We start from the raw sequence: 18,591 nt of genomic DNA on the forward strand, positions 1-18,591 counted from the left end.
TTGAGGCATCATCACACTTCATAGGTTAAACAAAGATAACCAAAGTGGTAATACCAGATACAGATGATACAGGACGCAGAGAAACTGGATCTCTCATACCTTGCTGGTGAATACTGAGAATGGTACAGCCACTCTGAAAACAGGTCACTAGTTTCTTAAACAAGTAAACCTACCCTTATCACAGGGCCCAGCTCTGACTCTGGTGGATGTTTATTCCAATAAAAAGGAATGAAATGTTCACCCATGCAGCAACTCAGGTGAATCCCAAGGATATCATGCTGCATGGAAAAAGGCCAATCTCAAAAAGTCATTAGTGCATGATTCCATTCATAAAACATTCTTGAGATGACAAAATTATGGAGAGGGAGAGAAAATTAGTGGATAGTGATGAGGGTGGTGTTGGCAGTGATGTTGTAAAAGGGTAGCAAGAGGGAAGAGAACTGGAGGACATTATATTAAGCAAAACAAGTCAGGCACAGAAAGACAAATACTGCCTGTTCACACTTACATGTGGAAACTAAAGGTGATCTCAAAGAAGTACAAGAAAGAATCCTGGTAACAGAGCCTGGGAGAGGTGTGTGTGGGTGTGTAGACAGAGGATGATTAATAGGTGCAGGGGTGCAGATGGATGGAATGACTCCTTATTTTGTGTAACATGTAGGATAACTACGGCTCACAATAAGTAATATTTCAAAAGAGCTAATAATGAGAATTTTGAATGTTCCCCACACAAAGAATTGGCATGTCCTCTGTGAGAGATATGCCCATGATATGATTATTATACATTGTCTTTATATATTGAAATGCCACTGTATACATATATTAAATGCTATGATTACCATATGTAAACTCTACACATACACACAGACATACACACAACAGAAAATAGAAAGTGGAAAGAGAAATTTTAGTGGTAATGGAATAGTTCTGTATCTGGTTTGTATTGGTCACTACACAGATGATACAATGTCATAGAACTACAACACATTGTTCTAACATCGGTTGGTCTTCCTAGTTTTGATATTGCACTACAGTTGTATAAGAAGAAACCACTGGGGAAACCGAGTGGAGAAAATAAGATAGAATAAGTCCACATTTTATTAGTTACTGTGAAAGTTCCATAAAGCTTATCAGTTGGTTCTTGAGTCCCATTAGTTAAAGTCACCTGACTAGTTTTTCAGTTGTCAACTCTATCATTGTCCTTGCCTGAAGACCACAAGGTGTGTCAACACAGATGGACCCAAGGATTCAATGAAGCACTCCCTCAGCTTGTCAATGAGAGGAACTCTCTGTGGCTCCCACACACATCCTCAGGTGGATGGGCACTCCAGGATTCCATACCCTCATTTGCTTATTCATCTTGATCTGATTTTGTTCTGTATACACATAAATGACTTGGAAACTCTCCGAGTGGCTGCTAGAGAAGTAAATCAAAGGGCTTCCTAAGCCTGAATCCAACTTAGGTCTTCAGAAGCAACAATTGAACTTCTTTCTCTTGCTCTACCAGGATAGGAAGGATACAGCACTATTTCCAACCAGTTCCCTAATTAAAATACCTTCAGAGTTGTCATTGTTTTTTAAAGTAGTTACTAAGCTGACTAAATAAGATTACATAGACTCAGCATCTCTAGGAAACCATCTCAGGTAGAATATGGAGTGAGAAATGTTATTTTTAACCCACATATTACAGCAAGAGATTAGCACTTGTGAAATTAGATTGTTGAAAAACTGCCTCATGAGGTTAATGAATTTCTTTATAGCCCTGAAGATACATGAATCTCTGCACATACACAGATGAAAGTCCACACATTTTTTGTTAGGACAGTCATTTTGCGTATGATTCATTGGTATCTAAAACTCAAATTCAAATTCATTATGTATTTGTGCCACTGGTGATTTGAATGACTTTGTGATCAATCTCAATTGCATAGGTTTAAAAAAGATTGTTTACATGATTTTTGTTTGTTTGTTTCGGTTTGGGATTAAACCCAGGGATGCTTAAACACTGAGCCACATTCCCAGTTCTATTTATTTTATTTTGGGACAGAGTGTCTCTAAATTGCTGAGGCTGGCTTGGAACCCCTGGAATTAAAGGAATCTGTCACACACCCTGCTTGGTTTACAAGATTTTTTTTTTTTAATCCATGTCCTCATAAGACTAAGCCTTGATAAACAGGTAAAAAGTCGGATAGACAGGCACAAACCATGTTTAAAATAGTTTTCCTAAAGATCAGATTATTTTGAAGTTATAGAAATCATATTATTCTTTTTGTTTCTTTTAGTAACATCATTGTTTGGTGCATTACAATTGTTCAAAATAATGGCCTTTGTTATTACACATTGGTACATTCACATAACCTAATTTGGGTTATTAGATTTCCCAGTACCTTCTCTTACTCCTCCCTCTCCTCATGTCTGGAAATCACTTATTATCATCCCTGAGAAGGACAAGAAAAAAGAAAATAAATTGCTGAATGAGAGTTCTTTAATGCCAAGGATCATTCAAAGTATCACCCTCAGTGCATTGCTCCAAAATTGGGGACAGAGAAGAGGAAGCTACTCTGGTTCACTGTTGCAGGGTTTGATGAGTTCAATGGATTTTGGTCTTTGTTATATTTTACCTGTCCCAAATAAAAGTTTTTCAAATGAACAAGCTAACCAGAAAAGCTGCTCCAGTCCCTTCTGTCCAGTCTAGTCTTTCTTACTATAAGCAAATCATCCTAATGTTCCTCCCCAGCAACTGAGGAAACAAAGACTTATGATAGACATGAAAGATAACTCCATTTTTTTATATCATTTGATACTCACTCCATGTCCATAAATTACTAAAGTGTTAGGGTCTGTAAACAAGTCAGGATGGCGCCTGGCATTTTGCCAGAGGGAGTGGTTTGTAAAGTAATGCCAGGGAGGCCTTAAGTGTGGAGATTCCTTATTGGTTGACTGCTATATCTAGTTTATGTTAATTAAGATAAGCTGTGTGGAATGTATATATACCCCTCCTGTCCTACAATAAACAGCTCCCACTCCTGCTGTATCAATGTACACAAGTTGCTCCTCACACCCCGGTTATTTTGCTGCAGCCGGATTGTGGCACTAAAGGTTTGCAATAAATCATCTCAAATACTATTTCATCTGTGCTCATAAAAAGTAAACACATTTTAATTGTTGGAACCTTTTACCTCTCTTGGGACCCAGGCCATTATTGGTTGGTGGCTGAGGTGGCCTCATGGGTTCTTCCAGAGCCTTTCCGTATACATGACCTGGCTGGATTGGTGTTCGCAGGCTTTTAGCCTCTGCATGGGCTTTTGACCTTAGTGCTGCCTAATGGTTTAATCTGAAATCTTCCTAGGCCCCTTAGTGATAGTGACGTACCTGCCCCTTATTCGTTCTTCCTACTGTCTTTTCCTACTCTCTCCTTCTATCACTATATGAACTTGTCCCTGACAAAATAAAGTTGAGACTGTTGCACCTTCTTGGTTGACTCCTCTCCCGACTCAAGTGTGATTGTGGGCCAGGTTGGGTGGCAGGCCAGGTTGAGATACTTACCCTCTAGCTCAGCCCAGGAGACGCTAGTGTGCTTCACTACCTCTGTCAGAGGGTGGTTCCCACAGCTGGTGCCTTGGAGAGGACAGGCTGATCCTGCCTGCCTCCCATGTACCCTTTGTCACAGGGAGCGACATTAATGTGAGACCAAATAAAATAGACATTAATAGAATATCTCAAATAAGGATTTAATAAAAAGGCTAGCAAATTCAGGGTCTTTAATGAAACTTTAATAAAATTTATGAGACAAGGAAACTGAAAGCACAATATTTTCTTAGGAACTTTTCTGTTTGGTGTTATCTTCTTTACAACATAGAAGCTTTTCCTAAGAATGCAGGGAGTATGAAATTTCTAAGGCTCTCTTGCTGTTTTCTCCATTAAACCCCTGTCTTAAAAATCTTGAATCTATATTAATCTTTGTAATTTTCTGGCTACCTATATAACATATTTTTCTCAAGCATGCAGTGAGGTCGCTGTTTCCAAGAGCTCTTCAATTCTGAAATATAAGAAGTGTGTTTCCAGGCATTGAAACCCAAAGGCTCACCTAGACACAATGGAGTGAGCAGAATACATAAAAATCTCTCCTGACAAATCTGAACTCTGCTTTTCCCAACCATGTGAAGTCTATTGGAAGAAGATTCCAAGTAATTTGGCAAGTCGAAGCAAAATATATACTTTGATATTCTTCTCAGGAGTAAGCCATGTTATGTTGCAGGAAGGCAGATTTTAGTGCTGAGTTTCTGATTGTATCCCCCCAAAAGTTGTCCCATGCATATCATGCAAGAATGTAACCTCCAAAAAATAAATTATAAAGAGAGAAAATTGGACTTCAGAAGGCTGGATAATATTTGCATGTTCATGCATTTTACCACACATCATACCTTCTTCCTTCTTCCTTGCTCTGATGTGAAGCATGTGCTTTCATTTTTCATTTTGGCTTAACATGTTATCACTTAATAATAATTCAGTAAATTTACTTAGAACAAGAAAGTCACCTAATGACTCATGTCTTAGGGATGGTTTCAAAAAAAAATTAATTGTGCATTTTGTACCATAGAGTATTCCCAGTGTTTCCTAGAATTGTTGCAACTGATGCTGGAAGCTTCGAAATAGAGCAGAAGGCATAAGGTCTGTGGCTTGTGACCCTTCCCAAAGTAGGTAAGATCGGTAGACATTGAATGCAAACAAAAAACTATGCATCATTGAATTTTTTCCTGTCACTAAAATGCTAGCAGAGCTCAAGGAATTGTGAGTCCCTTTTTCTATAGTACAGGAAAAATAAGAAATTTCCAGACTTGAGTTACGTACAATTTCTGATAACGTACCTTAGTACTTAGAAGGTTCTCAACTTAAAAACACAAAAAAAGAAATGTCATCATTTTCCATAGCATTTGGACACTTTCCATAGGTTGGAAACTTTACTATCAGAGGTCATCAGTTCTCAGATATTTATATGTTTTGAATACGTAGCCAATCTGACTTTGGGATGCATCTTCCAGTTGTTGTCTCAGTGATTTTGTTCATGCCTAACAACTGATGGCATCTTAATTTTGGTAAAATAATGTAAATGTTAAGGTGAAATTTAGAAATAAGAAAGGAAAAGCTGATATGTGTAGCTACTGGGTGTTTTGTCTTCCTTTTTTTATTTTTGTAAAGTGAAACAAAAGATAAACCAAAAGTTTCTATCTGAAGTTAGGTAAAATCAAAGAGGAGAAAAAAGAAGATAATATAGCTAATACTTCACTGCCACCTGTAATTTCTAAAACAACTAAGAGCATTTTTATTAAAATTAACTTTGTTGACATGTATGTTAAATTATAGAGTAAATATTAAATAATTCAATCTATATTATATTATTTAAATTTACGTTGTTCAATTGTATTAATTTAAATGAAATTTAATGAATTTTTAAATATAAATCATACTATAATTTAAGTTAATAAACAATATCAGTTAAAAAGATAAATTTAAATCAAACAATAGTATTACTAAAAGAAATTTAAACAATACTAATTAATAAAGTAAATTTAAATTCGATTGATTTATACTAAATGATAATATAATTTATATTTAAAAATATATTAAATTTAATTTAAATTGATTTTAATAAAAATGTTCTGAGTGGTTTTAGAGACTACAGGTGTCAGAGAAGTATGTGCTATGCAATCTGCTTTTTCTCTTCTCTGATTTCACCTACTTAAGATAGAAACTTTTGATTCATCTTTTACCTTAATTTATCAAAAGTTTGTAACTACTACTATTTCAAGCTTTTCATCTTTCAAAAACTGTTGTTAGCTTATTTCTCTCCCCAACTTGTTTGGATCTACTGTTGTATAAAATGTGTTTATAAGAATTATTGTAGAGCCCCCTATAGTATGTAGATAAACAGTCCAGATATTTAATGATGCATTCTTACTAATTAACTTTTGCATTGGCAATGGATCATGTGATCCCACTTCGGGGTTGACTCATAAAAATACTCTTCCTTCTGGACATATTTAACATCTGGAAAACTGAATTAATGTGAAGTGACTTTTGTACAGAAGTGGAAATAAGCAAAATGGATAGGGGTCATAGAATTGGGATTCAAAGCATCTTAGAATTTATCCACTAAGCTTCATGTTTAGGTCCTCCCCGTTGGAATTTTCCCTTGGTAGTTGTGCAATGTTATCTTGGATAAAATAAATATTCTCAACTTTTTGCAACATTATATTTGGTTTTCATGTACTCTAAATCTGAGACCTCCTTCTTATGGGTTGGATTGTTCTTGTTTCCTGTAATTACATGTATCATTTTTACCTTAATGCCATTAAATTTAAGAAATATTATTCTTTTTTAAAAGAAGAGGTTGGAACTAATGGTTCAAGAACGCTGCTCTGTACAGTTGCTCACAAAATTACATCAGAATTGATGACTGGTGATGATTAACTGCTACATTGGAACAAAATTCTATAAACAAAAAGTGCTACAAAAAACAAAACAAATTTTTAAAAAAGTACTATGGCAAAAAATCACAACAACAAGAACTCAAAAAATAAAATAAAATAAAGTGTATAGTAGCTATACACTTACATACACCAGCTTTTTTGCTTTCTCTTACTGACACCACCATGATCTTTATGCAACAACTGCTCCATTTCGTCCTTTGGAATGTCCAGAATGCTCCCCATCAACTGCAATACTTCACGACCTTTGCCTTTTGGTGCCTTGAAATGACCAATAAAAAGGTTTCTCATGAGGACCTTGTCTAGTTTTCCTTCTGTGCTGTTGACCAAAGTGGACAATTTCTGTTGTGCATGGTCCAACATTTCTTTTCGGAGCTCGTTTTGTTTTTTCAGTTCTTCCATCTGTTCTTCCTTGAGATCGAAGTCTTCTCTCAGTTTGGAAGCAGAATCCAACATAGCATTTGCTTCATGCAAACGTTCCTGCAATGATGATACTTCTCCTTCTAGCTTTTCGGCCTTGTTCTTCCATTCAGCTACCAACTGTTTTTCTTTGGCTAGTTCAGCAGAATGCATAGCTTTCTCTTCTTCTTGGGAGTGCTCTAGAACCCTCTGCAGGTTACTCGATGTCAGGGCACACTGCCTTACTCGTTCCTGGCAGAGCGAAAGCTGCAGTGCATTCTCATCCCTCTGTTGAGAGGCCAGACTCAACTGTTCCTGCAGGGACTCTATCTGCACACTGGCTTGATGACTTGCCTTAGAAGATGTAGCTAGCTTTTCCTCCAAGAGTGTGACTTTCTGTCTCAGTTGAATCTCTTTGTCTTCCGCAGCCAATATTTCCTGGGCGTAAGACTCTTCTGAATCCAAGAGCTGGCTGCGTAGCCTTTCTAGCTCCCGGTTTAGGCGTAATTCTTGGTCCTGTAAGTGTTGAACCTCTTTTGTTGTTACGATTTTTACTTTGGTCTCTTGAAAAATATCAGAATTCAATGTTTGAGCATCTCCTCTCTCTCCAGGCAACTGGGCTTCTATTTTTTCAATAGTTGTCTGCAAGTTCTTAATCTCCTCCTCTTTGTCTAAAAGTAACTGGCTATGCGCAGCATTCATCTGCTCATATTGGTACTTCAATTCATCCATTTCCTCCTTCTGCTCCTGTAAAGACTGAAGTAGTTGCATTTTACGCTCGTTTTGATTTTCAATTATATTCAGATGGTCTTTAATTTCATCTTCCAGATGATTTTTGACTATGTTCAGTTGAGATACCTCCAATTCTAGTTCTGTGATAGCATCAAGAGCTTTAGGCTCAGCCACTGGTACAGCTTGATTTTGCTGTTCCCTAAGTGTTTCCAGTTCGAATTGCAGATAGTTGTTTTCTGCTTTCATGTAGGTAAGACTTCTGTCCTTTCTTTCAATGGCTTGCCTTAAAGTTTCATTTTCTCTTAAGGCCTGAGAACACTTATCTAAATCCTTTTGTAGTTCTGAACTTTTTTCTTCGAGTTTTTCAATAAAAACTTCTTTCTCATTTAGGACTTGTTTCAATTGCTCCTCGTCTTCTATATAAGATGCCAAAATTTCCTCCATTTCTTTTTCATCAGCAGTCATTTGCTCAATATTCTTTTTGAGTCCTGCTATTTCAAAGTCCTTCTCTTGATTGAGTTGCACTACACACTCGTGTTTCAGCTGTAAGGCAGAGGTATTCAAATTATGTGCATTGGAGAGTTCCTGAATAGTCTGCCTGTGATTATTTGCTTCTTCCAACAGTCTTTTTTCTGCCTGGTGAAGTTTGGCTTCTATCTCTTCTTTGTCTCTTTTTAGAGTCTCCATGATAGTGTCTTTTTCTTGAGAGATTTGATTGTTAGCAGCAATAGATTCTTCCAACTTACGCCTTACATCTTCACGTGCTAAAATCAACATTTCATTTTCTGTTTTGAGATCAATAGCAACTTTCTTTAAATTTTCATTGAGCTGTTCTACTTCAGAAAGATTTTGCCTTAAGTTGCTAATTTCAGCTTCCCGTTCTTTAAGCATGTCATCCTTACAATGACTGTTAGAGTCTTCATTCAGAGAACTTCGGTACTTACTCTTAAATCCAGACAGCTCATCTTCAATTTGTCTAATGGGATCCTTAAGCCCAAGGTTTTCCTGCTGGATGTTTAAACTATTTTTTTGTGACTGATTTAGCTGATCTACTAAATCTTCTACTTTACCTTCAAGCTTCTGCTTGGTTAAATGCAAATCACTGAGGCTCTGTGCATTCCCAGTTAACTTCTCCTTCTGCACATGCAACTCTTGGGATATGTTCATTTGATCATCCTCAAGTTGATGAACTCTGTTTTTTTCATCATCTAGTTCTTGCTCCAACTTCTTGATGACAAGGTCTCCTTCATTTTGTTGTTTGGATAGCTCATCTTTTATCAAAATCATGTGCTTTGTAGCTTCCTGATTCTGATGATCCAGTTCTTCTAACTCAGCTATCAGCATTTTCTTTTCATTGATAGTCTCATTCAGTTCTTCCTCCTTTGCCTTCAAGTGAACTTGTAAGTCTAGTAATCGTACATTCAAGTTCATGTCTGCTGAAGCTCTGTTTTTCATGACTTGATGGTCACAGCTCAGTTTTGACAGGGACATCTGAAGTTCCTCTTTTTCTCGACTCAATGATGACTTCTCTTTTTCTAAAGCTTCAACATGCATTTTAAGTTTCAGATTGTCTTCAGCAAGACGGTTATCCTGGTTTAAGCCATTTAGTCTCATGATTTCCTTCTCAGCATCAGCCAGGGCTTGTTTTAGCCTGAACACTTCTTCCACTGCTGAACTCTGAGGAAGGATTTTTCCCTTTTCTGCCACAGTAGAACTCTGCTCCAAAACTGACATTTCATGCTGATGATCATCTATGTCTGGACTTTGGTTTGGTTGAAGAGTCTTGATAGTATTTTGTACTTTGCAGATTTCACTTGTGTCAGAATGATATTCTCCCTGAGCCTCAGCAATCTGCCTCGAGTGACCAACTTCAGATTCATATCTTGCAACTTTAATTGACAATCTGCTTGTTTCTTGTCGTGATAAAATTATGTCAGTAAAATCCATGTCATCATCACGAAAGGCTGAAAAATGACTACTGATCCCGGAACCGAATGGAGCCAGAGCAGTTGTTGTTGGTACACCACCAGCTCCTGAAGGAACCCATTGAGCAGCTGCCTGTAGTGGAAACACTTGATTTTGCAGTACAATCTGTCTTGATTTAAGATGGAGGCTGATCTCTACCTCTTTCTGTTGCAGTTGGTTTTGGTAACTTACAGACTGATGGTTTATTTGCAGCTCTGATGCTTCATGCTTTTCTTCCAGTTCAGTACAATACTTTTTCAGTCTTTCATTCTCACATCTTAGTGTGGAATCAGTAGTTTCCATTTCCTTTTCCCAACAATGATGTAATGCTGCTTCTGGGTCTCCTAAGTCATCCAGAAGTATTTCCCTGGTGAAGCTGGAGATATGGCCAGTGAGGGAAGCCAAGCTGCTCCCCACCTGACCCAAGAAGTGGCCCAAGCCTGAGACCAGGCCTCCAAACCAGGACGACATCGCCGCCACTTCAGTGATCCATCGGACCAGCTCCGAAAACCGCGTCCATCACCGTCCACTTCTCTGCCCCGAACGTCCTCCAGCGTTGCTAGGGTCAATTATGACCCAAGGGCTCAGAATTCTTCCCAGCGCGAGGTTCCTGGGGCTCCACCAATACCAACCATCCCTCCCTGCCTCTAAACTCAGAAGCCGGTCCTGGGCTTTGACCAGGGGCTGGCAGCCAGTAGCACACTCACCCCCTGCAGGGCCTCTGCTTCTTCCCTGCACTTGCCTGTCAGCTATTGGCACACAGGATTGGGCAGGGTTGGCTGGGAGGAGCTAGAGATACACGAAAGTGTCCTAGTTTGAGTCCAAAGGCACTCCCACGAAAAATCAATGTTGTAGATGAAATCCAAAGGTAGTTCACTGGACAGTTCCCTCTTGTCTGGGAGAGGTGGATTTTTTGTTGCTTTCAGTTGCATTCAGTTGACAAGGTGAGGTCTCGCTCCATTACAGAAGGCAATCTATTTAATTAAAAGTCCCCGATTCAAAAGTAAATCTTACCCCAAAACACCAGAGTAATTACCAGAGTAATATTTGGCCAAAAATGTGAGCATCATAGCTCAGATGGTTAATTTTATTTAACATATAAAATTAACCATCACAAAGTCTTAATCATTCTCAGAATTCAGATTATAATATGGATTAAATGTCACTAAAGAACCATCTTTACCCTTTCCAAAAATAATTTTTTGCTCTTAATCTATAAATGTTTGAGTTCATTTTAACATTATATGGTCCTTGTAAGTTCTGATTGAAGTTTATTTAAGTGCTCAAAAATTCCACTTCAATTGCACTTAAGAAACTTTGTTTTTGAGCCAAAAGGTTGATGTTCACTTAACCTATTGTTGTTTTTCAATGCCAAATATAATCCAGGTTTGGACAGTGCAGAGTGAAATAAAAAGTTGAGAAATTTTCTACTATGGAGTAACAATCCTAAATTTAAATCCCCTCCCTAAAATTAAGGATCAGAAGGAGTTAAGATAAGGCCCTGCTTTCCAAGGTGTTTAAATTCCAACAAGTTACTGAAGAGGCAGTTTTGTAGAGTTGGGGACAAAGCAAAGAGATGAAGCACATGGGATGTAACAGGCATACCAATTGGGACCAAAGCAATTTTGGAGCTAAACTGACAGAATGCATTTATAAAACCTCTCTCACTTGCAAGAGTTGAAGAGTAAATGAGAACATAGTGTGCAGTTGTCACCTGATGGCTGGTGCAGAGAAAGTGGCCAACAAATAGAGCCTGCTGCCATTTTGTTCATATTTGCTTTTTGTTTTGTTTAGGATCATTTTCCTTATTACCCTTTAGAAGGGGTTTGGGTTTGCTCCCGTTACTCTCTGCCCAGAGCCCATATTCAGGAGACTCTTTTCCTTGAGCTCTTCTTTCTATATGTGTATTCAGGGAGCAAATACTCAAGGTGGCAGAAATATAATTTAAAAAAGGAAGAATTTTAGGAAAATTGATGGTTAAATAGATTGTAAGGATTATATTAATCGCCTCATAATGTCTCTTCCCTTCAAGATAGAGCAAGTAGACATAATTCCTCAGATTGCTATCAGAAACTAGTGACTGCATTTGTGTCTTGTGCTAGAAAAGGAAATCTTCTTTGTCCTTCTTATTCATCTCCAAATCTGAGAGAGAAATCAGGCCTGTATTAGTCAATCTTTCTTCATAAAAGACTAATATAAAAATTGAAGCCCCTTTTAGCATCTGCTGAAGTTGAGAATCCACGCTACACCCCAGCTGTGTCTACTGTTGAAGAAGCCATCAACAATACCAAGTATCCTTATCTCCCTTTTGACCATTCCTCCTGTGTATCGGTGTGTGTGTGTGGGGGGGTGTTTGTGTTTGGGTGGCGGTGTGTGTGTGCGCGTTTTAGAAGGGAATACATATAAAAAAAAAATAAAGATGTTGTGTCCAATAAAGGCTAAATAATAAATATTTTTTTAAAAAAAGTATTTAAATTGTCCATAAATGTTATGCAAACTGTGAAATTAGATGCTTTCGCATCTAGTGACTTTTATCACTAGGACAAAGAATTAAATGTAGTTCTGCTGTGTATAAAATGAGCAAAATAAATCACCAATATCATAAAGAAAGTTAAGTCTTGCCTATGTGGAAGCGATTGTTAAAGTCATGAGCATGGAGGATTTCACTGAGAAAAGAAGGCACAGGGAGGAAAAGGAAGCTTCAGTTTTTCAATTACTTATTATGTTTCAGCATTGGTTTGTTCTTTCCTAGACAGTATTTTATGTGGTATAAAAATTTGGGGGGAATATCTAGTAGATGAACTGGAAGAAAAAAAAAAGAGGAGAAGGATTTAAGAAGAAAGAACATGAAAGGAGAAATGGATAAAGAAAAATCATGATATTGTTTGTGATTAAGGCAAAAGGAAAGAGGATGGGGTCAAAGGTTGTTGTACGTGGTCAGATGCTGCATGAGGGGCACATTGAGGATGAAACCTGAGGAAGTTGGTTATTGATGATCTTTGTGGTTCATGGGGAGTGAAAGTGGGATTTCAAGGTAGTCAGGATGAGCTGCTGAAAGGTTCAAGTCAGCATTCAACAAAGAGGGTGCCTTTTCCTTCATAAACCCTTCACGCTACAGAACAAGACCTATTTCCCCTCATACTTTATCTCTTGTAACTTGTGGTCTTCTGTCTCATTTCCTTCCATGTTTCTCTCTCTGAAAAAGAGGACCCTTGGATCCTGGATCCTCATTAAGCACATATTTATAAAATCCATTCGTATACTGAATGCTGAAAAGGGAACAATGAAGTATTTTCCTTTCTAGTAGTTCTGAATATTTTCTTTATGTCAGAGACTCTTCCCTTTTATATATGTATAAATTGGTGATTTTGTAAAAAAAATATGTCATTTAAATTTAATCTGTGAAAAATCACTAGTTCAAGACAAGTGTTAATTCTTACCTTGAGAGATTTTGTTGATGTACATTAAGGTAGTCAGTAATTGATATGTGGTTGGGTTATCTCCTGTTTTGCATTGATTTCATGGGTTTATCATGGAACTTTTTCTTAGGCAGATATACTTTATACTGATGCATTACATTTTCTTTGATTTTTCTTTCCTAATATTTATAATCTAGTGGGTGCTAGGTTTTTATACCATTTCTTTCTTGCTTCTATTGCCAAACTGCTTATTAAAATACAGGCTAAATAAAAATAATGTTATAATAAGAGTGGAATGAGTCTATTGTTTTTATGAAAATCTTTCTAAGTTGTTCTCTTGGTTTCTGTTTCAATTTACAGCCACAGAAACTAAACAAACAACACCCCTCTAGGGAAGACAGGAATGTAACACACACAATGCTTATGGCCCTGTGAGACACATTTAGATTATTAGGCAGGTGAAGAAAGGTCTTAAAGGGAAAGGTTGATTTTTTTTTTCCCCATTTCTGTCTTGCACAGTAAGACAATGACAGCTCTTTGTGTGATTTTATAGTGTACAAATGTTCCAGTAGAGTAGTCACTGATTTAATCAATCATCCAGATGTTTAATCAAACATTCAGATATTTTTGTCAACTCTATGTGAAATAATTTAATGCCCCAAAGTGACTTGTTATTATAATGTATAGAAGTATTGAACTATGGAAAGTATTGAATAGAACCCTTCCAAACAACCTTAACAAAGAAATAGATACTAACACTCACACACCCATCAATTCTTATGGTCATGCTTATTTACAGTGATAATTTGAACTCAACAAAATTTGTTTTGTTCACAGAATCTAAGGCTTTAGTATAAGGTGATATTTTGAATATTTCTTCAGTTGTATAAATTGGAAAAATAATGTGAATTAGTAATTATATTTTATGTCATCTTACTGTAAATCAAGTTCAAAGCACCGTCGCTTTAATTCCCATAAAACAAATTACTTGTAAAACCTGTAAAAATATTAATAGTATTTCTTAGGTCAACAAATGTTGCATGCAATACAGGATAGTAGTGCAAAGAAAAGGGAGGTCTTAGAAACAAACCGTCTAGTTTTGAATCTTAACTAAGTTATTATTCAAACTTGATCTTGGGTAGATTTCTTGACTTTCCTAATCTGAAGTTAATTCATCTGTAGAGCTCAGTGTCATTGTAAAAATTAACTATAGTGAATATAAAATGCCTGGCACTTTATAGCTTATACCTCTTATGCTTTTTCTAAATTCTCACAATAGGTACACTGCTTTAAAATCATGTGTTATATTTATCTGGAAAATAAGCCTCATAGTGTTCCTTTGCTCTCCTAAAGTATACATAGAATGTGCAACTCTATAGGGCCGATATTATTACCTTACTCCAAAAGTATACTTTTAACACTGACAACGTTCTTGGTACTATCTCAGCAAAGGAATTCGTGAGGAACAAACAGACATAAGTTCTGTCCAATTAGAAAACTAATTTAGAAGAAAGAATAAATAAGTGAATAAATAGATGAATAAGTACATCTTATAAAATATACTCTACTCAAAATGTACAATTACTGCAAGGTAGCAGAACTGAAATGTCTGCTTTGCAATAGATTGTCCAAGAAGAGTCTGAGTCAATGAAATATAATCTGTTTCTTGAAGCATAAGTATGCTTAACACGTACATTAGGAATTATATTATAATTAGAAATTATATTTTATGTCTGTGTTACTGTAAATCAAGTTCAAAGCATGAAATGTCACTTTAATATCCGTAAAACAAATTACTTGTAAAACTTGTAAAAATATTAATAGTATTTCTTAGATCAACAGATGTTGCATACAATAGAGGATAGTAGTGCAAAGAAAAGGGAGGTCTTAGAAACAAACCGTCTAGTTTTGAATCTTGACTAAGTTATTATTCATAACTTGATCTTGGGTAGATTTCTTGACTTCCCTAATCTGGAGTTAATTCATCTGTAGAGCTCAGTGTCATTGTAAAAATTAACTATAGTGAATATAAAATGCCTGGCACTTTATAGCTTGTACCTCTTATTCTTTTTCTAAATTCTCACAATAGGTACAGTGCTTTAAAATCATGTGTTATATTTATCTGGAAAATAAGCCTCATAGTGTTCCTTTGCTCTCCTAAAGTATACATAGAATGTGCAACTCTATACGGCCAATATTATTACCTCACTCCAAAAGTATACTTTTAACACTGACAACGTTCTTGGTACTATCTCAGCAAAGGAATTCGTGAGGAACAAACAGACATAAGTTCTGTCCAATTAAAAAACTAATTTAGAAGAAAGAATAAACAAGTGAATAACTAGATGAATAAGTACATATTTTAAAATATACTCTACTCAAAATGTACAATTATTGCAAGAAAGCAGAACTGAAATGCTTGCTTTGCAATAGATTGTCCAAAAAGAGTCTGAGTAAATGAAATATCATCTGTTTCCTGCAGCATTAAGTATGCTTAGCAGGTAAATTATGAAGAAATTTGCAGTTCTAGGCAAAGAAAACTGATGTGTGAACTGTATCAGGAAAGAGTTTTTTCTGCATTGAGAAACTGAAACAAGACTGGTGGATTGGAACGTCAGAATAAGGGGAGGCAGATCTGAGATCCCAGTGGAGGCTGGGGGAGTGGAAAAGACAAGGCATCAAAGGCATTTAGAGTAGCTCAGGTTTAATTCTTTTTTTTTTTTTTTCTGGTATATAGGATTGAACCTAGGGGCATTAAACACTGAGTCACATTCGCAACCCTTTTTTAACTTTTTCTTTACAGACAGGGTCTTTCTAACTTGTATAGAAACTCACAAAATCTCTGAGGCTTTCTTTGAACTCCTGATGACCTGTCTCTAAATAAAATATCAAACAGTGAGATCCTGTCTCTAAATAAAATACCAAACAGGGCTGGGGATGTGGGTCCAGAATCCCTGATTCAATCCCTAATAGCCACTCCCGCCCCCAAAAAAGACATCTGCTCTCTTATCTATTATGTAAATGCTTAGTATAGTGACATAAATGTTATCTGTTGTTGTTTAAACAGTATAAAGGATACATAAATTTTGGCTTCTGTCTCAGTGCTGAGAGTGTTAATCTGTAATCCAAATAGAAAGGTCGACAAAAGAGAGGTGAAGGGTAACTTGCAGGTTGGTGGCCCAGGTGGCTCTACAGAAAGGTGAATTGGATCATGAGGTCAAACCTCATCAGTGGATCAATCCACTGATGGGTTTATAATTTGACAGGATTATTGGGAGTTGGTAAAAACTGTAGGCAGTAGGGCATAAATTTGTTACCAACTCCCAATGGGAGGGTAGGTCATTGGAGATGATTCCCTTGAAAGGGACATCTCATTCCTCAGATCTTTCTTTCCCTCACTGTCTTTTTTTTTTTTTTTTATCTCTATGAGATAAGCAGCTCTGTTATTTTTTTTTTAAAGAAAGAGTGAGAGAGAGTGAGAAAGAGGGAGAGAGAGAGAGAATTTTAATATTTTTATTTTTTAGTATTTGGCGGACACAACATCTTTGTCTGTATGTGGTGCTGAGGATCGAACCCGGACCCCACGCATGCCAGGCAAGCGTGCTAGCGCTTGAGCCACATCCCCAGCCCAGCAGCTCTGTTTGGAAGCCAGGCTCCCTGGCTTGTTGATGTTCATTTTCTCCTGGTGTCTTTAAATATTCTTTCCCTTATACACATCTATATTCAAATTTCACCTTATAAGATTTCCAATCCTAGCAAATTAGAAGTCATCCTAATAATCTCCTGTTAATTTAATCCTCTCTTTAAAATGTTCTCTCCAAATACAGATACCTTCAGAGGCACTGGGGATTAGAACCCCAACATATTAATTTGGGGGAGGGACACTCTTCAGCTTATCCCAGAAGAATTTTTCTGAGTATAAAATCTCAAATGGGAAATGGAAAAAAAAAAAAAAGTACTCTAAAGGTAACCGATAAAACCATTATGTGCAATGTGTGGGGCTGGTTAGTTATTAAGTAACAAAGACATGCAAACACATACATACAGTACACAATAGATACAACCATTTTCATTAGCCAGAAGCACATCGCCTTATTTAGAGAAAATGATAGAGCAAATGAACAAAATGTCCTGAGTAACTTTTATGTATAGACCATTGCTTTCAACTACTATCTCTTCGTCTTTCTCTTGCTTTCTCTTTTCTAGTCACGAATTTGAATTATCAAGAAAATATTTAAAATAGTTCAGAGAGTTAACCCTTCTGAACCACAGAGATCATTTCTTTTTTTTTAAATTTTTAAGGAAACATTAAGCATTTTACAATTTTGTCTCTGTCTACTCTATTTTAAGTCTCTGAAGAGCATCAAATATATTTTATGTGTCATGGACTCCAAGAGTCTTACACAGTGCTAGCTTAGTAAAGACACATGAGTGCTAGTAAATATTGGTTGGATAAAATGATGAATAATTTCAGATAAGTTAAGTCAGTCATTCAGGAGAATTATCAGGAGATTTCAAAACACAATTTTGATTGCTTTCAGGTGAGCATTTGATTCCCCTACACTGTTTACTTACATTGAATTTTTGAGTCAGTAGTTTCCTTTGTGTGATGAACTAAAAGTGAAAAGGAGAATAAAGAGAAGTCACTTGAACAATTAATCCTATATAAAGACATGTGCTTAGTCATCTTTTCTTACTTTCCGACTATAATTATTATGTTATTATTATTATTATTATTATTATTATTATTATTATTACTGGTGCTGGGCATTGAACCCAGGGCCTTGTGCATGACAGGCAAGCACTGTACCTGCTGAGCTATATCCCCAGCCACTTTCTGATTATTATAACCATATTCATTACATCATATTATTCTATACAGATGTACCAAGAAAAAAAATTATAATCCTTTCCATTGTATTCTACTACAACTATAATCTTACTTATCATTTTAAAATTTGAAAAATGTTATGTAATTGTCTGTTTCACTTTGTTTGAGAAATTTATATTATTTGTATCTTTGGCAATTTGAAAGTGATTCTTAAATTTTACTCATAATCATTAACTATAGAATGGTATATATGCATTGTAATTTTATTCTATACACTTCCTAGGGTTTCTTGCTAAAGGGTCCTCTGTAGGAAAACTAATATTTAATTTAAAAATGCTCTTACTACTTGAAGAAATCACTTGGTGCTTGGCAATACCACTTGGTACCTATGAATATAGTTAAAATAAGAAGACATATATATTTATTTGAAGACGATATAAAGATGACTATAACGATCTGAAAAGATGTTGGAAATCATTAGCATTAGGGAGATGCAATCTGAGACCATCTTGAGGCATCATCACACTTCATAGGTTAAACAAAGATAACCAAAGTGGTAATACCAGATACAGATGATACAGGACGCAGAGAAACTGGATCTCTCATACCTTGCTGGTGAATACTGAGAATGGTACAGCCACTCTGAAAACAGGTCACTAGTTTCTTAAACAAGTAAACCTACCCTTATCACAGGGCCCAGCTCTGACTCTGGTGGATGTTTATTCCAATAAAAAGGAATGAAATGTTCACCCATGCA

This window comes from Callospermophilus lateralis, chromosome 6 (genome assembly GCF_048772815.1).
Source record: "Callospermophilus lateralis isolate mCalLat2 chromosome 6, mCalLat2.hap1, whole genome shotgun sequence".
NCBI lineage: Eukaryota > Metazoa > Chordata > Mammalia > Rodentia > Sciuridae > Callospermophilus > Callospermophilus lateralis.